We start from the raw sequence: 24067 nt of genomic DNA, 5'->3' as shown, positions 1-24067 counted from the left end.
CACAGTGACCAGACAGCCTTCTTAAAACAAAAGTGTTACTTTATCCATAAGGACAGAGAAAAAAAAGGTTTTAGAATAACAGTCTTACATACATGTCCAGCCCATGATTATTCCCCTTTATTGAGGGAAGTGATTATCCCCCTCTGTTTGGCACTGGTGAGGCCACATCTGGAGTATTGCATCCAGGTTAGGGGCCCCCACTACAGAAACGATGTGGACAAATTGAAGAGTCCAGCGGAGGGCAACAAAAACGATCAGGGGGCTGGGGCACATGACTTACAAGGAGAGGCTGAGGGAACTGGGCTTGTTTAGTCTGCAGAAGAGAAGAGTGAGGGGGCGGGGGTTGATAGCAGCCTTCAGCTATCTGAAGGAGGGTTTCAAAGGGGATGGAGCTCAGCTGTTCTCAGTGGTGGCAGATGACAGAACAAGGAGCAATGGTCTCAAGTTGCAGTGGGGGAGGTTTAGATTGGATATTAGGAAAAACTATTTTACTAGGAGGATGGTGAAGCACTGGAATGGGTTACCTAGGGGGGAGGTGGAATCTCAATCCTTAGAGGTTTTTAAGTTTGACAAAGTCCTGGCTGGGATAATTTAGATGATGTTGGTCCTGCTTTGATCAGGGGGTTGGACTAGATGACCTCCTGAGGTCTCTTCCAACCCTGATCTTCTATGATGGAGGTCTACACAAGCCAATCTTCTTAAGTCACCCCAGGAGGTGCCTGCATTAGTCTGGTTTTCCGAAATAACTTCCTAGAGAGAGTCCCTTTTTATCCAGCAAGTTTCTTTGTTCCTGTAATTTCCCAGACTCCAGCTCTGCTTCTCAAAACCAGTTTAGTAGGCCCTCCAGGAGGTTGAGACAGACTCCTTGGAGCCAATGTCTCTGCCATTGTCTTGTAACAACCCTCAAGTGTTTGCTGAGGGGCATCTTATCTTGAGGCACTCTTCTTCCCTTCCTGCTTGTTTTTCCTTATATCCCATGTGATCTGGGGTACCTGGGGCAGCCCTCACTGGAAATGCCACAGTCAGGGCAGGCTGCAAAAGGGAGAGCAGACACTTCCAAAACTGGTGGATAACTCTGAAGTTAAACTCTTCAACCAGTCACAAACAGTGATTCCTCACACTGGTTATCAAGAAGCAGTTTCCTTCATTGCATTCCAGTCTCTGGCCCCCTCTCAGCACCTAGGTCCAGTATAGTGAGAGGTTATTTGAAAATTTTGCTCACTATACAAAAATTCTTCTGACTCCTCAAAGGCTCAGCCATGTTACCAGGTCAATATTAGTTTGGCTCTTACCCTAAATATCATGCTGCCAGCCAATCCTTTAGTGTCTAAAACGGAAGGTTTATTACAAAGAGGGGGAAAAAGCAAGAACAAGAAGAGGCTTGTTAAATGGTAAAGCATTCACATACATATATAGACTTCAAAGTCCTTATATCAGCTTCTTAACAGTATTGGTGAGTTTGCTGACTTGAAAGTCCCTCTGGAATACATCCACAGCTTGGAGGGGTCATTCAGTCCTTTGTTCAGAGCTTGGTTTGTAGAAAAGTTATTCCAGAGGTAAGAAGCAGGATTGAAGACAAAATGGTGATGATGCAGCTGCCTTTTATAGTCTTTTGCCATGCAGCTTTGTCCCAGACACAAGCTGCCCAGCACATGGCATAGAAGCCTTAGAGTTCTCTGTCCACTGGCATACCACATACCTTGCTGACTCAGAAGGTGTCTTCCCTGGTTCCTTTCTATGGGTTCATTGTGGAGTTGATGACCCTTGATGGGCCCCCAAACAGGCTAGGCAGTGCTGATGCCAGTCTTTCTGGGGCTGTCATCCAGAAACACAGCACAAGATTGGAAATACAGATCTACCCTATGTGACGAACTGGGACTGTTCTTAATGTGGTCTTTGAATGCTGAGTGGGGAGTGTTGGCCTGGGAAGGTTGCAAGGGAGTGTGGCTAGGATGGTCTGCACTGGGGGATGGGAGACTGGTCGAGGGAGGATACCTGAGCATGTAATATGAGAACCCAGGAAGGGGTTAGACGCCAGGTGACACCTTTGCCCGGGAAAGTGAATGAAGGGGAGAGAGAGTTTCAGAGCTGGCTGGGGGAATGGCTGGGAGGCAGACAGGACTCTGACCTCCCAAGGGAGCTGTGGTGCCTCTGGGACCCCAAGATGCACCTAATGGGGGGGGGGGATCCTGTTGTCTGTACCTGCAAGACCTATCCTGGACTGTGTTCCTGTCATCTAAATAAACCTTCTGCTTTACTGGCTGGCTGAGAGTCATGGTGAATCACAGGAAGCCGGGGATGCAGAGCCTTATGTCCCCCCACACTCCGCGACAACTGAAGGCAGTGGTGGGATCTGCACCCCGTGGACGGCACTGCCTGCAGTAAGTGACTGGGGAGCAGTGAAACGAAGGGGGATCGACGGGGACCAGGTGGGCTGAAGAGTCAGAGAGAGATGGTTCAGGGGGCAATTAACCCCTGGGAGTGTGTGACCAGAGAGAAGGACTGTTGCAGTAACAGGGTCCCCCGGGGGGTTGCAGCGAGCGGGCCCGGGGCAGAGGAGTCTGCAGCTCGACCCTGGCAGGTGGTGACCTGAAGAAGGGCTGGCACACTAGGGGTCTCCCTGGAAAGCGGAGAGCACAGGCCGGTGAGTGGCCAGCAGGAGGATGTATGCTAAACTTCTTAAGAGCAACCTGGTGGAACTGTGCAGGCAGAGGGGGCTGTGATTTGGGAGGTCCACCAAAGAACAGGTAATTGCCCAGCTGGAGGAGAAGGATCGTGTGGATGAACCGAGCCCTGTCCCTGAGGGAAGCCACCCGGCGGATGCAGCGTGGACCCCGGGACCCAACCTGGCTGGGAGGGGTCAGACTGCTGCCGAGGACATCCCAAGACCTGCCTACCTATACCTAGGGGAGGGGTTGGGGGAAGCCCAGCGAATACCAAGGGCACCCTGACCCCGGCAGCCAGCAGGGGATTGTCCCGGCAGAGCTACCCATCCCTAGAGCAGATGCGGCTGGAATATGAATGGGAGATGAGACGGGAAGACCTTTAGTTAAGGAAGCAAGAACTGAAGCAGAAGCGGGAGGAGAAGGAGAAACAACGTCAGCATGAGCAGGAAGAACAGGAAAAGCAGCAGGAGGAGAAGGAGAAACAACGTCAGCATGAGGAGAACGAGCGTCAGCATGAGCTGGAACTGGCCAGGCTGAGGATCAGCGAGCCCCCAGCTGTGGTGAGTGAGGGGGGACCCAAGACTGCAAAGAGCTTTGATAAGTGCTTCCTGGCCCAGCGTAAGGAGGGGGAAGACATGGATACCTTCCTGACGGCCTTTGAGAATACCTGCGAGCTGCTCCAGGTTAACCCTGCAGACAGGCTCCAGCTTCTCATCCCTCACTGGACTCCACAGCCAGGGAGGTGTACAGCCGACTGAAAGGGGTGGAGACGGGACTACCAACTGTTCAAAAAGGCCCTGCTCCGCGACTTTGGGCTGACTCCTGAGATGTACCGGAAAAGGTTCCGGAGTCAGCGTAAAACCTGTGAGGTCACATACCTACAATTGGCCAACCGGGCGCAGGGGTATGCCCGCAAGTGGACAGCTGGGGCCCAAACTAAAGAAGACCCGCTTGACCTATTCGTACTGGAGCACGTGTATGAGCAGTGCCCACCCGACCTGAGGCGATGGTTGATGGACCAAAAACCAGAGAACCCGCAGCACGCAGGCCAGCTGGCCGACGAGTTTGTGAACAGTCGGGCAGGGGATAACAGGGAGGAGTCCCAAAGGAACAGTCCTACCACAATGCAGAGAGAGTGTCACCATGGGACCTCCCAGCGGGGAAATACGGAGAACCCTCACCAAAGGGGAACATCCAGCGTCAGGTCCATCCGACCCGCTCGAGGGGACCCAGGGGACATGGGTTGCTATCACTGTGACCAAAGAGGCCACATAAGGGCCCAGTGCCTCAGGCTCAGGGCAGACTGAGCGGACCCAATCCACAGAGGGTTGACTGGGTAGAGACCCAGCCAGACAAGGGGCAGCATTCCCAGGCAAGGGGGGCTGGCAGCGTACCACCTGCTAAGGAGGGTGGAGAGCTCCAGACTCAGGGTTTTTGATTTACAGGATAGGCGCGGGGCTGTCCCTCCGGAGAGAGTACCTTGTTCCCCTGGAGATGGATGGGAGGAAGGTCAATGGATACTGGGATACGGGTGCAGAGGTGACACTGGCCTGGCCCGAGGTGATGGCCCCAGATCGGGTGGTGCCCAACACCTACCTGACCCTGACAGGGGTGTGTGGAACCCCCTTCAAGGTGCCTGTGGCGAGGGTACATCTGAAGTGGGGGGCCAAGGAGGGCCCCAAGGACATGGGGGTACACCCGTATTTGCCCACTGAGGTGTTGATGTGGGGGGGAACCTGGAGGACTGCCCAAGCAACCACCAGGGTGCCCTGGTTGTGACCCATAGCCAGAGCCGGCGAGGGGCACTGCGCCCTGACCTTGGGGAGGGTGCCTTGCCCCAGGTGCAGGACCCTAACCCGGTGGGGAGGGAATGCCCAGGGACACGGCTCAGGGAGGCTGCGGCTTCAGACCCAGCTGGCGAGAGAGAGCAGGTGCCCATCCCTGTCCCAGCTGCTGAGTTCCAGGCTGAGTTGCAGAAAGATCCCTCCTTGCAGAAGATAAGGGACCTGGCCAACCTCAGTGCGGTACAGACTGTCACGGAGTATTGGGGAACTCAGGGCCCTGCACCCCCGGCTTCCTGCGATTCACCATGACTCTCAGCCAGCCAGTAAAGCAGAAGGTTTATTTGGATGACAGGAATACAGTCCAAGACAGGTCTTGCAGGCACAGACAACAGGGCCCCCCTCAGTTAGGTCCAGATTGGGGTCCCAGGGCATCCCAGCCCACCCCCCTTTGGGGGGGGGTCAGAGCCATCTCTGCCTCCCAGCCATCTCTCCAGCCTGCTTCCAGCACTCCCCTTCAGCGACCCCTCCCACAGCCTTTGTTCAGTTTCCCGGGCCCGGAGTCACCTGGCCTCCAACCCCTTCCTGGGTTCTCATGTTACAAGCTCAGGTATGTTCCCTCGGGCAGACTCCCATTCCCCGATGCAGACCATCCTAGTCACACTCCCCTGTCAGCATTCACACACCCCAGCAAGAACAGTCCCAGTTCGTCACANAGTCACACTCCCCTGTCAGCATTCACACACCCCAGCAAGAACAGTCCCAGTTCGTCACACAGACCATGGGGAGAGGTGGCCGGAAAAGGTTCCTGTGGGAGAAGGGGTTCCTGTACCAGGGAAAATGGAGTCGGGGGATCAAGAGGCAGTTGGTGGTACCCCAGAAGTATCATTGCCAGCTGCTGTACGGGGCCCATGACATTCCCCTCTCAGGGCATCAGGGAACCTGGCGTACCCAGCAGAGGCTGCTACGAAACTTTTACTGGCCTGGGGTCTTTATTACTGTCTGACAGTACTGCCGATCCTGTGACTCCTGTCAGAGGGTAAGGAAGGCCTGGGACAATGGGAAAACGGCTTTAGGACCCTTGCCCAGCATAGAGGAGCCTTTCCGGAGGGTGGCCAGGGTCAAAAGGAGGGCTCTGAACCAAGAGAGCCCGAATCACTAGGGTTAGCATACGTCCGGGTTTCCCCGGACATGTCCGGCTTTTGGGTCTTTAAATAGCCGTCCCGGGGGGAATTTGTAAAAAGCTAAAAATGTCCGGGATTTCCCCCGGATGGCTATTTAAAGATCCAAAAGCGGCTGACAGGGCAGCCGCGCCGGCAGAAAGCGGTACTGGGAGCAGAATGGAGCGGCCGTGGGAGGTGGGTGCGGGCGGCCCGGCTCCCCCTGCCTGGGGCTCCCCCTCTGCAGCGCTGCCCACCGTGGGGCTGGGGCTCTCCCAGGGCTCTGCCCTGCACGTGCCCAGCACCCCCAGGGCTGCTCCTGCCTCCCCAGGCTGGCCCCAGATCCCCTCCCCCGGGGGGTTGGGGTCCTGTTGCAGCTTGCGCCCCTCTTCCTCCTCCGCGGGGCAGGCAGCCCCAGGGGGTTGAGGCCATGCCACCCCTTCCCCAGCTTCCCCCTCCAGCAGCCCCCACACCGCCCTGCCGGGCCTGTTCAGCCCTCGGCCCCACCGGGTCCTGCCCTGCTTCAAGCAACCCCCCACTACCATGCGGCAGCCCGGCCCGGCCCGGCCCGAGGGGACTGGGGGAGCCGCAGCAAACCCTCGGCCGGAGCTGGTGCAGGAGACAAGTCTGGCTCCAGCCCAGGCTCCGGCATCAGGCTGCAGCCGGAAGCGGAGCCACCGACCTCCGACTCGGCTCAGCCCAGCCCCACTCTTAAAGGGACACGGACCCTACCACGGCTTGGCCCAGCCTGGGGCACGAGGGGGTGTCACCTCACCCCCTGCCTGGGGGCCCAGTGATGGGGGTGCTCGGCACCATAGCAGCGCAGAGGGGAGGACAGCGATGCACCTTACTCTCTCCTGCACTGCCAGCCACGGTCTTGCCTCCTTTCCCCAGCTCTGTGAGGCACTGTACATCTCAGAGCAGCAAATGGTAGCAGATTCATCTCATCCAGTTCTTCTAAATAGTCCCGAACCCCTTCTTTCTCCACAGAGGGCTGGTCACCTCCTCCCCATGCTATGCTGCCCAGTCCAGCAGTCTGGGAGCTGACCTTGTTTGTGAAGACAGAGGCAAAAAAAGCATTGAGTACATTAGCTTTTTCCACATCCTCGGTCACTAGGTTGCCTCCCTCATTCAGTAAGGGGCCCTCACTTTCCTTGACTTTCTTCTTGTTGCTAACATACCTGAAGAAACCCTTCTTGTTACTCTTAACATCTCTTGCTAGCTGCAACTCCAAGTGTGATTTGGCCTTCCTGATTTCACTCCTGCATGCCTGAGCAATATTTTTATACTCCTCCCTGGTCATTTGTCCAATCTTCCACTTCTTGTAAACTTCTTTTTTGTGTTTAAGGTCAGCAAGGATTTCACTGTTAAGCCAAGCTGGTCGCCTGCCATATTTACTATTCTTTCTACACATCGGGTTGGTTTGTTCCTGCAACCACAATAAGGATTCTTTAAAATACAGCCAGCTCTCCTGGACCCCTTTGCCCTTCATGTTATTCTCCCAGGGGATCCTGCCCATCTGTTCCCTGAGGGAGTCAAAGTCTGCTTTTCTGAAGTCCAGGGTCCGTATTCTGCTGCTCTCCTTTCTTCCTTGAGGATCCTGAACTCGACCATCTCATGGTCACTGCCTCCCAGGTTCCCATCCACTTTTGCTTCCCCTACTAATTCTTCTCTGTTTGTGAGCAGCAGGTCAAGAAAAGCTCTGCCCCTAGTTGGTTCCTCCAGCACTTGCACCAGGAAATTGTTCCCTACACTTTCCACTTTCTACTCATCTGTAACTCAATACAAAGATGACAAAAACATATACACAAGATTATCATATTTGGCAAATTATAACAATTTCACAAATACCTCGCATGGCATATCTGGTCTGATTCCTTGCAATTTTATAATATTGGTATCAATTATATTATAAAGTGTCCCACATATTCCATACAGCGTCACATTCCACTATTAAACTGACCCAGCATATCCATGGAGTAACCATCCTGATAATCCTGTCAATATACAGTATTAATAAATAGTTACACAGCAGCTCTACTTCTGTCCTACTGACTATAATGCTCACTTTATGCACCTTAGCACCTATTTCAGCATCCAAGTGTGGGATTTGGACATTTCATTTAGGTCCGTACCTTTGAAAATTGGGCCTCAGTAAAACTCAGATGTCTGATTGACTATTTAATTGCACATTGCTGTTAGTGCCCACCAGTAAACAGGTGGTTCTAGTAACCAAAGCCCTGAACTCTGATTCAATCCTGTCCTCAGAACTCACTATCCATATGCCCAAAATAAATACAGGCACCTCAACTTTTTGTTTCATCTAGCTATTATTTTAGCTTTACTTCCCTTTCAAAATAAACTTGGAGCCAACTTCTGCCCTTATTTACATATATGTGCTGCGAACATAATCAGTAGAAATGGACTATACATTTGAAGGCAGAATATGGCTTGTAATTCAGAACTAATTAGAGCTTAACTATTGCTAATATCTTTACATATTTAATGATATTCAGTGGAAGTTTTGCCTATGGTTTGGGTAAAGACAGAAGGATTTGGTCTATTAATGAAAATAATAATATTATAATACTAACTGACCGGTGCTTTTTAATTTATTTCTCTTGTTTGTGGTTACCTTGTAAACAGAAAGCATACTCCTTTCACATGAAAGTATACTGTTTCATAGTAGGAAAGGTAAAAAATACTTAAAATTAAAATATAAACAAACATAGATCTCACTACAAATGAGAACCTCAAACCTGGAGCAGTCCTGGACCCACAAGGGGAGAAGCGAATCTTGATTTAGTCCTAAGTGGAGCACAGGAGGTGAATGTAACTGAACCACTCAGTAATAGTAATTACAATAATGTAATTAAACTCACCGCCTTTGGTGGGGGGAGGGGGGAAAATACCAAAGAAACCCACCGCAGTAGCATTTAACTTCAAAAAAGGGAACTATATAAAAATGAGGAAGCTAGCTAAATGGAAATTAAAAGGAACAGTTACAAGACTGGGGGGAGGGATAGCTCAGTGGTTTGAGCATTGGCCTGCTAAACCCAGAGTTGTGAGTTCAATCCTTAAGGGGGCCATTTAGGGATTTGGGGCAAAAATCTATCTGGGTATTGGTTCTACTTTGAGCAGGGGGTTGGACTAGATGACCTCTGAGGTTCCTTCTAACCCTGATATTCTATGATTCTAAGAGTGAAATGCCTGCAAGCTGCATGGAAGCTATTTAAAAACACCATAATAGAGGCTCAAATGTGTATCCTCCCCCCCCAAAAAAAATTAAGAGGACCAAAGAATGCCACCATGGCTAAACAACAGAGTAAAAGAGGCAGTTAGAGGCAAAAAAAAAAATCCTTTAAAATTAGAAGTCAAATCCTACTGAGGAAAATTCTAAATTCTAGCAAGTCAAGTGTAAAAGTGTAATTAGGCAAGCCAAAAAAGAATTTGAAGAGCAACTAGCAAAAGTCACAAAAAATAACAATTTTTCTTAAGTACATCAGAAGCCTGCCAAAGAGTCAGCGATGTCACTGGTCAATTGAGGTCCTAAACAAGCACTCAAGGAAGACAAGGCTGTTGCGGAGAAGCTAAATGAATATTTTGCATTGCTCTTCACTGCAGAAGATGTGAGAAAGATTCCCCACACCTGAGTCATTCTGGAAAATTACACACACAAATGTTCAGCTGCTTCAGAGAGAGGCTGAGGAACAAACCATGGTTTTACCCATGTTAAAAATTTCTGGTGACCTTTTCTTTAAGTAGGTCTGTCACCCCCATGTTTTGGAGCAGGGACTTGAAATTAGGCAGGGGGTAGCCTTTGATGTCCCTGTGAAAATCTGCCCAGATTTGGCCCATTCATAAACCAATGAAGAAAAAAACACCTTTTGCACATGCTTAGTAAAGATTTCAGAAACTACAGTCTCCAAAGATTCCATCTGTACTGAGCATGCCCCAGCCTGGGCAAGAGCTGGACTCTCCTTGCAATTTCAGTTCTGGGCTCCTGCGAGCCATGCCAGGTCCAGACATCTGAAATGAGAGCAGAGATTGTCTTTCCTGTGTGCTCAATGACTCCCATCCCCTTGCTGGTCCCAGGAAGCATGGAGGAGGAAGCTGTCAGATCTGAACTCCGAGGAGACGAGCTGGACCTGTGGAGGGTGTGATACAAGAGGCTGTAAAACGGGACAAGGAGCCTGGGTGGGAACAGGGAGGACAGAAACTGGAACTAGAGGCTCGGCGTGAGGGGGGGAGAACTAGGATTGGGAGTTGGGGTGAAGACTGGGATGTGGAGCCCAGGACAAGGGATGGGGAAACAACACCAATTGGACAAAAGAGACTGGGGAAGAAGTTTGAGATTGGAGGCCAGGATGGGAGAGAGAGACCAATTGTATGAGGAGAAAAGACGGAGGAACAGGGACTGGCTGAGCAAGGGGACTGGGATGAAAAGCCTGAGAAATGGCAAGCCAGGGAAGGAAGACTGAGAGTGGATGAGGAGCCCATAGAGGGAGATCAGCGTAGAGAAACAGATTGGGTGCAGAGCAGGGAGAGGGATGACTGAGACTGACTGGGCAAAAAGATGGTGAATGGGAGAGAATTGGGATTCAAACAGTGAGCCAGGAGACTGGGACTGGGATGAAAAGCCTGGGGAGTGGGTACTGGGACTGGGTAGACAAGGAGCTAGGGAGGGGGAGGAGACAGGACTAGGGTAGGTCAGAATGCATCAAGCTTGTGGGGAAACAGGCAGATGTGTCTATGCCCACTGGAGCACCCTCCCCTCCAGAGCCTGGAATGGGACCTGAGGTCCCTGAGTCTCACCATTCCTCTGCTTTCAGCAAGTATCTGTGAAACCCAGTGGCAAAGTGTCTCATCCCTCATAAGTGCTGGTCCACAGAGATGACAACCTACTATTGCTATCCTTTTGTCCATTAGGTCAAATGACAGCGGTCTGTGGAACAGATCAAAAGGCTCCAGCACTGCTGATGATCCATGTGTGTGGCAATATGATGCCACGTGATGGAATTTCTATTTGTTTGTGTTTTTTGCAAACCTAGGAAATTACACAAAAACTGCTGTCAAGGCTGCTTCCCCACTTTGAACTTTAGGGTACAAATGTGGGGGCCTGCATGAAAACTTCTAAGCTTAACTACCAGCTTAGATCTGGTCCGCTGCCACCATTCCCAATGTGCTAATTCCCTTCCCTGGGTAGCCTTGAGAGACTCTTTACCAATTCCCTGGTGAATACAGATCCAAACCCCTTGGATCTAAAAACAAGGAAAAATCAATCAGGTTCTTAAAAAGAAGGCTTTTAATTAAAGAAAAAGGTAAAAATCATCTCTGTAAAATCAGGATGGAAAATAACTTTACAGGGTAATCAAACTTAAAGAGCTCAGAGGACCCCTCTCTAGCCTTAGGTTCAAAGTACAGCAAACAGAGATAAACACTCTAGCAAAAGGTACATTTACATGTTGAGAAAACAAAGATAAACTAACACGCCTTGCCTGGCTGTTTACTTAGAAGTTTGAAATATGAGAGACTTGTTCAGAAAGATGTGGAGAACCTGGATTGATGTCTGGTCCCTCTCAGTCCCAAGAGTGAACAACTTCCCAAACAAAGAGCACAAACAAAAGCCTTCCCCCCCCCCACAAGATTTGAAAGTATCTTGTTCCCTTATTGGTCCTTTGGGTCAGGTGTCAGCCAGGTTATCCGAGCTTCTTAACCCTTTACAGGGAAAAGGATTTTGGAGTCTCTGGCCAGGAGGGATTTTACAGTACTGTACACAGGAGAGCTGTTACCCTTCCCTTTATAGTTATGACAACTGCATTAAAAGAACTTTATTATGGTTGCAGGTTTGAGGACTCAGAAGTTAGGAAATGCCAGATTTAAGGTTGGCCGTAAAGTCTTAATTCAGCCCCCTTGTGAACATGCACTGTAATACAAACTCACTGGGTGACCTTGGCGGTTAACTCACTTCCCCTTGGTGTATCTGTTTTCTCCACTATAAAATCTACCCTAGGGAAGAAGGACATATGTCCCGACAATCACCTTCACCTCTAGGTGTCTGGCCCTCAGAGCCTAAAGCAATTGGACTTTCTGCCCCATCACCTAAAGTATCCTGTCTTCCCCCCTTAGGTCCTTGTCCTATGTGCTCAGCCTGGCCCCTTCCTGCCTTTCCCCTGACCTTTAAAGGACTATCCAAGTCCCTCGCAAGACTGGTCCTGTTGGGGGTCTCTTTCCTGGCTGAGCACAGGCTGCCCTTATATCTCCAGCAGGCCTGGGTCCTAGCAGGGCCGGCTCTACCATTTTTGCCGCCCCAAGCAAAAAAAAAGCCGCCCGAACTGCCGAAGCAAGAAAAAAAAAAAAAGCCGTCCGGACTGTGCCGCCCCAAGAATGGACAGAATGCTGCCCCTTAGCATGTGCCGCCCCAGGCACGTGCTTCCTCCGCTGGTGCCTGGAGCCGGCCCTGGGTCCTAGGGTAGGTCTATACTTACCTCCGGGTCCGGCGGTAAACAATCGATCTTCTGGGATCGATCCCGGAAGTGCTCGCCGTCGACACCGGTACTCCAGCTTGGCGAGAGGAGTAAGCAGCATCGACGGGGGAGCCTGCCTGCCGCGTCTGGACCCACGGTAAGTTCGAACTAAGGTACTTCGACTTCAGCTACGTTAATAACGTAGCTGAAGTTGCGTACCTTAGTTCGAAGTGGGGGGTTAGTGTGGACCAGGCCCTAGTCACATTTTGCTCCATGTCACATGACCCCCTACACTTATTCCCTTCACTGGGGAGTTGCATAACCTGGGATAGGGCAGAAACTGGAAAGCTCTAACCCCTTTAATGGCCATCTCACCCTGGGACAGGCTGAAACTGGAAAGCTTCAGTCTAACAGTAACTGTTTGCTATCAAAGGGGCTGCAGACACAATTGAAAAGGAAATGCTTTTGACTGGATTTAAATTATTCCAACTAAAATTGAATGAGAAAATATGTCCAGAGTTCTCTTCCTAGCAGCAGTGAAATGTATCGATTCATCGACTTTAAGGTCAGAAAGGATCATTATGCCCATCTAGTCTGACCTCCTGCACAACACTGGTCGTAGAATGTCACTAGGTTCCTCCATTAAACCCATAACATGTCACTGAGCCAGAGCACGTCTTTTGGAAAGACACCCACATGCATTAGAGCATGCTGGCTAACAGAGTATCTTTCTTCTGCAGTGATGTGGAGTTAAGGGACATGGAGAAGAAAACATTTAGTTGGGCTGTGACTAAAGTTAGAACAGAGAGGCCAGGATAACCAGAGCTAGGGCCCAGGACTGGCAATCAGAAAACCTGCCATTTTCTATTCCTGGCTTTGTGGCCATGACAGGTCTCTTCACCGCTGTGTGCCTCAGTTTCCCCAACTATAAAATAGAGAAAATCGAGGTTTTATTATTCCTATTTTACACACACAGTTGGGACCTGTCTACACTATAGCTCTGTAGTGCATTTATAAGCTGCTGACCCCGGCATGTTGTTCAGAGCCTATGGGTAAGACAGCTCCTAAGCATCTGTTTGTTCTATGCTTAGCTCCTATGTAACAGCAGGGCTGGATGGCCTTTTCCCACTGTGCTGTGGGGAGCAGGCACTTGATACTAGGGGTCTGAAGAGGCTCTCAAGAACTAATTTTTTTAATGATTTTTATCAGTGAACGGGAAGAAAATATAAAATAACGGCTGATACCATTGGTGGATGGCAGAGTGGTATATAATGATGACAGGGCAGTCATAAAGAGCGAAGTTGATCACTTTGTAAGCTGGACCCATTCAAACAGAACAAGTTTTAACAGCATGAACTGCAAGGCGATATACCTAGCAACAAAGCACACCGGCCACACGAATGGGGGAACTGTATCCAGGCAAGCAGTGACTCTGAAAAGGATTTAGGGGTCATACTGGCAAGCCACTCAACATGAGCTCCCAGTGTGATGCTGTGGAGTACGGGGTGAAAGCCACCATTAGACATATGCATAGAGTACTGATTGGGTAGGGAGGTGACACAGCATTGGAGAGGCTGCTATTGGAATATTGCAGCCAGTTTGGGTGTCCACGTATTTAAAAAGATGTTGAAAAATTGGAGAAGGTGCAGCAAAGAGTCATCAAATGTTTTGAGGGTTGGAGAAAAATGTTTTCTAGTGAGCTATTGAAAGAGCTCAATCTGTTTCGTTTATAGAAAAGATTGAGTGGTGAATTGATTGGATGAAGTGCCTTCATGGAGAGAAAATATCAGGTATTAAAAGCCCCTTTAATCTAGCTGAGAAAGGCATAAAAAAACCCAATGGCTGGAAGGTGAAAACAGACCAATTTGTATTAGAAATAAGGCACAGATATTTAACAGTGAGGATGATTCACCACCAGAACAAACTACCAAGGGAAGTAGTGGATTCTCCATCTTTTGATGGCTTCTAATGAAGACTAGATGCCTTTCTGGGAGGTGCTTTGGTCAAAAAACAGTTATTGTGCTCTACAGGAGGCCTGTGATAAGTAGGAGTTAAGATGAGATGCTCTAATGCAGTGGTTCTCAAAGCTTTGTACTGGTGACCACTTTCACATAGCAAGCCTTTGAGTGTGACCCCCCCTTATAAATTAAAAACACTTTTAAATACATTTAACACCATTATAAATGCTGGAGGTGAATCAGGGTTTGGGATGGAGGCTGACAGCTTGCAACCTCCCATGTAATAACCTCCCAACCCCCAGTTTGAGAACCCCTGCTCTAATGGTTTCTTCTGGCCTTAAAGTCTACAAATTATGAAAAACAGAGTGTGGCAGAGGGGGCAGCCTCTGACGTTTTACTGAGAAGCCGACTTGTTTCCAACACTCAACATTGAGTGAGCAGCATGATCCACAGGGAGCAGTTCAAACATCCGAAGAGGCTGGCCAGGGGCAGGACATCAGCCTTGCATGGGAGGGGTGGGTGTGACAGTGACATCCCTAGAGCCTTTTTCAGGACCTCAACCTCACATCCTCAGCCAAAGGTGGTGGGGAGGCGATGACTTCACAGAGAGCCCCAGGATACCAGCCAGGCAGGACAGGAGTGCAGGGCTGGGGCAACCTTGGAGACCCCTGTGGCTTTGCTGCAGCAAGTCTTCTTGAGATCTCTCCTTGAGGACTGAGAGAGAATTCAGATTCATGTACATGAGCGCGAGGAAGACCCTCTTCAGAGTTTTCTCCTTTCCTACTACTGATTTTGCTAGAAAATGGACATCCCTGGTTTAGAAGGGAAGAGCCTCAGAGAGCTTTGGAACCTGTTCAGTCTGATCTATCTGTTGCCGGCTAAATTCTAGGCACAGAAAACTCTAGGCTAAGGTGGCAGAATTTTATTTCCCATCTAGGACTTTGTCCCTTAGAATCACTGGGGTTTGTCCTTTTTGGTTTCCCTTTTCCTCCGTCCATCCTTCCTTTCTCTTCTTCTATTGCTTCTTTTATCTTTGAGTTTTTCCCTGCTCCCCTCCCACAAAGAGGGGGGGCTGGAAAAGTGTTCCAAGAATGATCACCTCTGATGGTGACCTGGGCCATCCTTTGGGATATCTGGTGAGAACCCTCTGCCTCTTGCCCCTCAGAGTCTCAATGTTTATTGGATGAGCACAGTGCTATTGACAGGGAGTAGATTCGGGTCCTTGTTGTTCTCTTTAAGACCAAGCAAATGAGTCACAACCAATCATGTATTCAATTAATCTTGTTGCTTCTCCCCATTAATTGTCTGTTCAGATCATGATTCTCTCTAACGTTCTAGTTCTTCTAAAATACTTACTGAATAATTACTCTGAACAATTGTTGGTCTGTAGCTCATCTGAGAACACTTTATTCTGATCAGTGAATGTATGAAATTCAAGATCTGATGGCTAGTTTGAAAGTCAGGACTCCTGGGTCCTGTTCCCAACTCTGCCACTGACTGGCTGTGTGACCTCAGACAAGTCACTTCACCTTTCTCAGCCTTAGTTTCTCCCTCTGTCAGTTAAGGATAACAATCTTCTACCTACCTCACAGCAGGTGGAGGATGGGAAGTTGTGGGGATCAGTTTGAGGGTGTCCCTAGTAGCAGTGCATAATATGAGGTGCCCTATCGTGCTGAGTCATGTCAGATTATGACATTATAGCTGAAATAGTCTATTTTATTTGTGTTTTATTATTGTTAAATAGTTAAGAGCAGCAACTACTTAGCTCAGACTGAAGCATCTTATCTAATTTTCTAGTTCAAAGTATCTACTCTTTGTATGCAATGAGATAGTTTAACACTTTGACAACCAGGACATGCTTTTGTTGTGCAAAAAATGTTTTTGCAAGGAATTTTTATCCAAATCGATATGATTTCAAGAAACAAACTGGTATAGTCTTAATGGGATTTTCTGACACAAAACTGTTTCAATGAACATTTTCCCGCGATCTCAATTCCTGGGCTCTATTCCTGCCTCTGGGGGGTTTGCTGTCCATCAATTAGAGCTGGAGTCAGGACTCTTCGCTTCTCTTCTGGCTCTGCCCTTGCCTTGCTGTGTGACCTTTGGCAGGTCACTTCCCATCCCTATACCTCAGTATCCCCATCTGTCCAATGGGAATAGGGATACTTCTCTAACTCAGGGGAGTAGTGAGCCTGGTCTAAACTATGAGTTTAGGTCGAATTTAGCAGCATTAAATCAAATTAACCCTGCACCTGTCCACACAACGAAGTCATTTACTTCAGCATAAAGGGCTCTTAAAATCGATTTCTGTACTCCTCCCCGACGAGGGGAGTAGCGCCAAAATTGACATTGCCGGTTCGAATTAGGGTTAGTGTGGACGCAATTCAACGGTATTGGCCTCCGGGAGCTATCCCACAGTGCACCTGACCGCTCTGGACAGCAATCTGAACTCGGATGCACTGGCCAGGTAGACAGGAAAAGCCCCGCAAACTTTTGAATTTCATTTCCTGTTTGCCCAGCGTGGAGAGCACAGGTGACCATGCAGAGCTCATCAGCACAGGTAACCATGCAGTCCGAGAATTGAAAAAGAGCACCAGCATGGACCGTACAGGAGGTACTGGATCTGATCGCTGTATGGGGAGATGATTCCGTGCTAGCAGAACTACGTTCCAAAAGACGAAATGCCAAAACATTTGAAAAAATCTCCAAGGGCCTGATGGAGAGAGGCCACAATAGGGACTCATATCAGTGCCACCTGAAAGTTAAAGAGCTCAGACAAGCGTACCAGAAAACCAAAGAAGCAAACGGAAGGTCCGGGGCAGAGCTGCAGACATGCCACTTCTACGCTGAGCTGCATGCAATTCTAGGGGGCGCCACCACCACTACCCCACCCTGACCGTGGATTCCGATGAGGGGTTACTCTCAGCCATGCCTGAGGATTTTGCGGAGGAAGATGATGAGGAGGAGGCGGACGAGCTTGCGGAGAGCACACAACACACCGTTCTCCACAACAGCCAGGATCTTTTTCTCAGCCTGACTGAAGTAGCCTCCCAACCCTCCCAAGGCAGTATCCCAGACCATGAAGCCGAAAAAGGGACCTCTGGTGAGTGTACCTTTGTAAATATAAAATATGGTTTAAAAGCAAGCGTTTTTTAATGATTAATTTGCCCTGAGGACTTGGGATGCATTTGCGGCCAGTACAGCTACTGGAAAAGTCTGTTAACGTGTCTGGGGATGGAGCGGAAATCCTCCAGGGACATCTCCATGAAACTCTCCTGGAGGTACTCCAAAAGCCTTTGCAGAAGGTTTCTGGGCAGTGCAGCCTTATTCCGTCCTCCATGGTAGGACACTTGACCACACCATGCTAGTAGCAAGTAATCTTGTATCATTGCATGCCAAAGTCTGGCAGTGTATGGTCCCAGTGTTTGCTGGCATTCAAGCAACATCCGTTCTTTATCTCGCTGTGTTATCCTCAGGAGAGTGATATCGTTCATGGTAACCTGGTTGAAATATGGGAATTTAATTAAGGGGACAGAGGTGGCCATTCCTACTGGGCTGTTTGCCTGTGGCTGAAAAGAAATCCTTCCCTGCAGTTAGCCAAGTGGAGGGTGGGAGGGGGGGCATTGGCACTGAGCTGTTCGCGTTTGGCTAGCAGGGATCTTCCCTGATACCAGTCACACGGTGGGGGGAGGGGTAAAACGATCATCCCAGAGAATTGGATGTGGGGGGGCGGTTAGTTTGGTTTCTGCTGCTGCTGCTGCACGTTAACACGAAAAACGCAGCACTCAACGGGCTTTGCTTAGTATGGGAAAGGAGGGCGCTGCTTTTATGAAGGTTGCAGAAGCCGAAAGACAATGGCTTACCATGGCCGCATGCAAGCCGAATTCTGTTGCCCGGCCCTGCATCTGTGATCTCTAACACCAAAGCCGCAGGCACTCAAGATGCAAATTTGTACCGAAATTACATGTGCTATGTAATGTGAATAGTGTTGTTCACCGTGAAAGAGTATAAGCATTGTTCTGTAAAATGTATCTTTTTAAATACTTCTCTCCCTTTTTTCCCTCTCGCAGCTGCAAATTTTTCAAGCCTCCCTCCTCCATCCCGAAGGCTATCTCAGATAAGACGGCGAAAAAAACACATGCGAGACAAAATGTTCTCCGAGATCATGCGGTCGACCTGCAATGAAAGAGCTCATCTGAATGAGTGGAAGGACACAGTATCAAAGTACAGGAAAGCTGCCAATGAATGTGAGGACAGGAGGAACAAACATGAGAACAGGAGGGATGAACGTGAGGAGAGGAGGAATGCTCGAGATGAGAGGTGGCAGCAGGAAGATCAGAGGTGGCGGCAGGAAGATCAGAGGAGGCAGGATGCAACGCTGGGGCTGCTGCGTGATCAAATGGACATACTCCGGCGTCTGGTGGAGCTTCAGGAACGGCAGCAGGATCATAGAGTGCCGCTGCAGCCCCTGTATAACTGCCCTCCCCCCTCCCCAAGTTCCATAGGCTCCTCACCCAGATGCCCAAGAACGGGGGGGGGGGGGGGAGGCTCTGTGTACCCTGCCACTCCAACCCAGTGGACAGCCCAAGCAAAAGGCTGTCATTCAACAACTTTTGAAGTGGCCTTTTCCTTCCCTCTTCCCCTCCTTCCAAACCCCAGTTCTCTCCCTATGTTTATAATCAATTAATAAAAAATACATGATTTTTAAATGATAGTGACTTTATTCCCTTTGAAAGCAAGCTGTGATCGAAGGGGGGAGGGTGGGTTGCTTCCAGGGAATGAGTCAATCAAGGGGGTGGGTTTTCATCAAGCAGAAACAAACAGAACATTCACACCGTAGCCTGGCCAGTCATGAAACTGATTTTCAAAGCTTCTCTGATGCGCAGCGCTTCCTGGTGTGCTCTTCTAATCGCCCTGGTGTCTGGCTGCACGTAATCAGTGGCCAGGCGATTTGCCTCAGCCTCCCACCCCGCCATAAAGGTCTCCCCGTTACTCTCACAGAGATTGTGGAGCACACAGCAAGCAGCAATAACAATGGGAATATTGGTTTGGCTGAGGTCTGAGTGAGTCAGTAAAGTGTGCCAGCGACCCTTTAAATGTCCAAATGCACATTCTACCACCATTCTGCACTTGTTCAGCCTGTAGTTGAACAGCTCCTGACTATTGTCCAGGCTTCCTGTGTATGACTTCATGAGTCATGGGAGCAAGGGGTAGGCTGGGTCCCCAAGGATAACTATAGGCATCTCAACATCCCCAACGGTTATTTTCTGGTCTGGGAAGTAAATCCCTTGCTGCAGCCATTTAAACAGACTAGTGTTCCTGAAGATGCAAGCGTCATGAACCCTTCCCGGCCATTCCACGTTGATGTTGGTGAAATGTCCCTTGTGATCCACCAGTGCTTGCAGCACCATTGAAAAGTACCCCTTGCGGTTTATGTACTGGCTGCCCTGGTCCTCCAGTGCCAAGATAGGGATATGGCTTCCATCTATCACCCCACCACAGTTAGGAAATCCCATTGCAGCAAAGCCACCTACTATGACCTGCACATTTCCCAGAGTCACTACCTTTGGTAGCAGCAGCTCAGTGATTTCTTTGGCTACTTGCATCACAGCAGCCCCCATAGTAGATTTGCCCACTCCAAATTGATTCCCGACTGACCAGTAGCTGTCTGGCGTTGCAAGCTTACACAGGGCTATTGCCACTCGCTTCTCAACTGTGAGGACTGCTCTCATCCTGGTATTCTGGCGCTTCAGGGCAGGGGAAAGCAAGTCACAAAGTTCCATGAAAGTGCCCTTACGCATGTGAAAGTTTCGCAGCCACTGGGAATCGTCCCACACCTGCAACACTATGCGGTCCCACCAGTCTGTGCTTGTTTCCACGGCTAGAACCTGCCCCAGTAACACCATGATCTCCAAAGTGCCGGGGCCCGCGGTTTGAGAGAATTCTGTGTCCTCATCACTCTTGTCGCCGCGCTGCTGTCGCCGCCTCCGCCTCACCTGGTTTTTCAGGTTCTAATTCAGCATAAACTGCACGATAATGCGCGAGGTGTTTACAATGTTCATGACTGCTGTCTTGAGCTGAGCGGGCTCCATGCTTGCCGTGGTATGGCGTCTGCACAGTTCACCCAGGAAAAAAGGCGCGACACGGTTGTCTGCCGTTGCTTTCACGGAGGGAGGGAGAGGGGGGCCTGACGACATATACCCAGAACCACCAGCGACAATGTTTTTTGCCCCATCAGGCATTGGGATCTCAACCCAGAATTCCAATGGGCGGGGGAGACTGCGGGAACTATGGGATAGCTACCTACAGTGCAACACTCCGGAAGTCGATGCTAGCCTCGGTACAGGGACGCACACCGCCGAATTAATGTGCTTAGTGTGGCCGCATGCACTCAACTTTATACAATCTGTTGCCAAAAATCAAATTCTATAAAATCGGAGTAATCACGTAGTGTAGACATACCCTTGGTGAGATAATGGGCTTTAAAGCCCTTTGTCAAGGAGAAAGGGGTGTGTCAAGGTGTTGAGCGCCAAGGAATTCTAAAATTTGCTACAAGAACAAGAAATGGTCAGGGCCAAATTTTGTCTCTATTAAAGCCCATTCAGGGCTGTGACTCCCACTATTTTAGTCACCTGGGATTCTTTGCCAGGGGGAGAGAAGAGGTTCCTGGCTCAGCTTTTGTGGCCTTAACAAACCAGGTGCTGTACACCAGTTCTCTTCTGAGCTGCTAGGAAAAAAAGTATCTTTCCATCCATTAACAAGACAGTACTTGGGGACTTAAAGATTAGTCAGTGTCACTTGGATACCTGGAAAGATACTGGAACAAATTATTAAACAATCAGTTTGTAAGCACCTACAGGATTGTAGGGTTATAAGGAAGAGTAAGCGTGGATTTGTCAAGAACAGATCATTCCAAACCAATCCTATTTCCTTCTTTGACAGGATTACTGGCCTAGTGGATGGGGGGACGGGGGGGAAGAAGTAGATGTCCTATATCTTGGTGTCAATAAGGCTTTTGACACAGTCCCACATGACATTCTCATTAGCAAACTAGGGAAATGAGGCCTAGATGCAATCAGTATAATGTGGGTACACAACTGGTTGAAAGACAATTATTCTTTGAATATGATCAATGTTTGCTGCCAGTCAGAGTGTATCTAGTGGGGTTCCGCATGGGTTAGTCCTGGGTCTGGTACTATTCAAATATTTCACTAATAATTTGGATAATGGAGCGGAGAATATGCTTATAAAAGTTGCAGATGACAGGAATTGGAGAATTGATTTGAAATCAACAAAATGGAATTCAGTAAAGACAAGTGCAAAGTACTTAATTTAGGGAGGAAAGTCAAATGCACAACTACCAACTGGGGAATAACTGGCTAAGTGGTGGTAATGCTGAAAAGGATCTGGAGGTTATAGTGGATGACAAATTGAATATGGGTCAGCAATGGGATGCAGTTACAAAACAGGCTAATATCCTTCTGGGTTGCATTGTTCTTTGTAAGCCATGGGTGGTAATCATCTCGTACTACTGAGGGACAATCTGGTAACAGTCTTCAAATATGGTAAGGACTGTTATAAAGAGGACAGTGATCAATTGTTCTCCATGTCCTCTGAAGGTAGGACAAGAAGCAATGGGCTAAATCTGCAGCAAAGAAAATTTAGGTTACATATTAGGAAAAACTGTTTAAGTATAAGGACAGTTAAGTACAGGAATAGGCTTCAACGGAGGTTGTGGAATCCCCATCACTGGAGATTTTTAAAGGATAGTCTAGGTTCACTTGGTCCTGCCTCAGTGCAGGGAGCAGGACTTGATGACCTTTTGAGGTCCCTTTGAGCCTGATATTTCAAAGATTCTGTAAGAGAGCTGGGGGTGGAATGTTGTCTTCCTTTTTGAGAGGACACTCTCGTTGATGTTGGGTGTTTGCTTTTAACCAAACAGTTCCTAAGATCACATGCAACAATAACTTAACCCTCAATTCACAATGAAAAGCTCCTACCAAACATCATCTACACAAACAAATCACAATCAACTAATATTGAACTATCTCTTTCTAACATTGCATCACATAAACTATAAAGAATATTGCAACAACATAGAAATTATACCATTGAAAAAGCACCATTTTGGAGTCTGCCATTGCTCCTAGAGGCGATAATTACAGATTGATGGGCAGGAGGAGGTGTCTCCTCAAAGATTTCTGTGACTGTCACATATTGGGAGAAAGCAAAGAGTTCCTAGGAGTTTATTTAACTGGCTGGATCAGTTCATTTATGAAAAAAAGCAACTCAACCCATCAATCTATAAGCTATTAGTCTCCAAGCACCAAATATAGAAAAATACTTCAGTATTTTTCTATGATTTAGTAAAGACGCAGACAAGTTTGTAATGATCTCACATTATCCAAATAAATTATAACAATTGCATGACTAACCATTTCTGTATCTGTAGAGAGGTTTGTCCCCTACCCCTTTGTGTTGAGAAGGCCAATGGAGGATTGTTGCTGTTTGGGGATATTATACTGATTCCCTGCCAAAAACAAACAACTGAAAGCCAGAGCCAAACATTCCTCGTTCTGGGCAGTGTGCTCCGACCTCTAATGGTCAGATGCTGCTTAGCACTGACAGAGCAGCTTTTCCTGGTGGCTCTCCCAGCACTTTACAATAGAGGGTGAGTATTAAATCCCCATTTGACTGCTGGGCACTGAGTCAGAGAGGGGGGAGCGACTTGCTCAAAGTCCCACAGGAAAACCAACAATGGATCCAGACGTCTGGACTCCCAATCCCCTGGTCCAGTGCCTACAGCGGATCACACTGCCTCTCAAGGGCAGGGGGACTGGACCTAAGGGCCTGGCTGTAATTGCCAGCTCTGGGAGGGAGTGTGCATCAGTGGTTAGTGAAGGGGCTTGGAAATAAGGACTGCTGGGTCCCATCCATGACTCTGACACTTGGTGTGATCCTGAGCCAGTAGCTTCCCTCCCCAAGCCTGTTTCCCCTCAGGAGTGTTGGGGTACCTACAGCCTTCATGAATGTGTGTAAAGTGCTGGTATGTTAGGTGCTGGGAGGTGTCATCACCCCTGCACTAGGGCAGAGTTCTGGACCCCCTGCTGCTGGCTGAGTTTCTCTGTCACTTGGCAATAAGACAGACTCTTCTTTTCACAGCCAGTCAGTTGCCCAGTGTCCACACCCTCCCTGCTAACTGAGCAAGGTAATGCCTCTGGGGACCATCCCCTCCAGCCTGCCTTGGGTTGGAAAGTGAGGAAAAGGGCGAGGGACAGCTGGTGACATTGGACGTCCAACATCCATCGCTCCATCACCTAGAGCAAGTAAGTGGCATTAAGTGGCTTCCCCTGTCTGTCTGGGGAGAAGCAGAAATAGGGGGAGAAAATCTTTGCAAACAGTCCCCAGGAGCCCCTCGCTTTCAGACTGGGCCACAGATTTCCTGCAGAGGCTTCTCCAGAGCCATCTACAGTTTCCTTGGAAATGTCCCAGCAATGAGACTCCCAGCCCTTCCCTTGTGGGAGACTGTTCCCCAGGCTGAGAGTCTCTGAGCTGGGCCAGGCCCTGTGAGCTGCTGTGGAAATCAATGGGAAACAGGGGCCCTGAGCTTCATATGATTAGGGAGGTTGTGAATTTGACATGGGGAATGGTTTCCCAGGAGAAGTCCGGACTCTTGGGTTCTGTTCCTTCTCTCACCTGGGCAGGAGTGTGGCCTGGGATGGGACAAGGGGGCTGCTTGTCCACACTAATCAGTGGTCTTTGTGTCTGACCCCACTGCTCTAAGGGTATGTCTACACTACGAAATTAGTTCGAATTTATAGAAGCCGGCTTTATAGAAATCGGTTGTATACAGCCGATTGTGTGTGTCCCCACATAAAATGCTCTAAGTGCTCTAGTCGGCGGACCACGTCCACAGTACCGAGGCTAGCGTCGACTTCCGGAGCATTGCACTATGGGTAGCTATCCCACAGCTATCCCACAGTTCCCGCAGTCTCCGCCGCCCATTGGAATTCTGGGTTGAGATCCCAATGCCCG

The 24067-nt window shown here is 49.0% G+C and overlaps 1 long non-coding RNA gene across 1 annotated transcript in view; it reads left to right on the top strand.

Moving 5' to 3' along the window:
• LOC117867350 overlaps positions 1-23824 on the top strand; it is a 31256-nt gene extending 7432 nt beyond the window's left edge. The window contains exon 3 of the long non-coding RNA XR_004643379.1: positions 23195-23824. This is a non-coding gene — a long non-coding RNA (uncharacterized LOC117867350). The remainder of the gene's footprint in view (positions 1-23194) is intronic.
• The last annotated feature ends 243 nt before the right edge of the window (positions 23825-24067 follow it).

This window comes from Trachemys scripta, chromosome 18, assembly GCF_013100865.1.
Source record: "Trachemys scripta elegans isolate TJP31775 chromosome 18, CAS_Tse_1.0, whole genome shotgun sequence".
NCBI classification, from domain to species: Eukaryota; Metazoa; Chordata; order Testudines; family Emydidae; genus Trachemys; species Trachemys scripta.
This window is presented reverse-complemented; position numbering and strand designations above follow the sequence as displayed.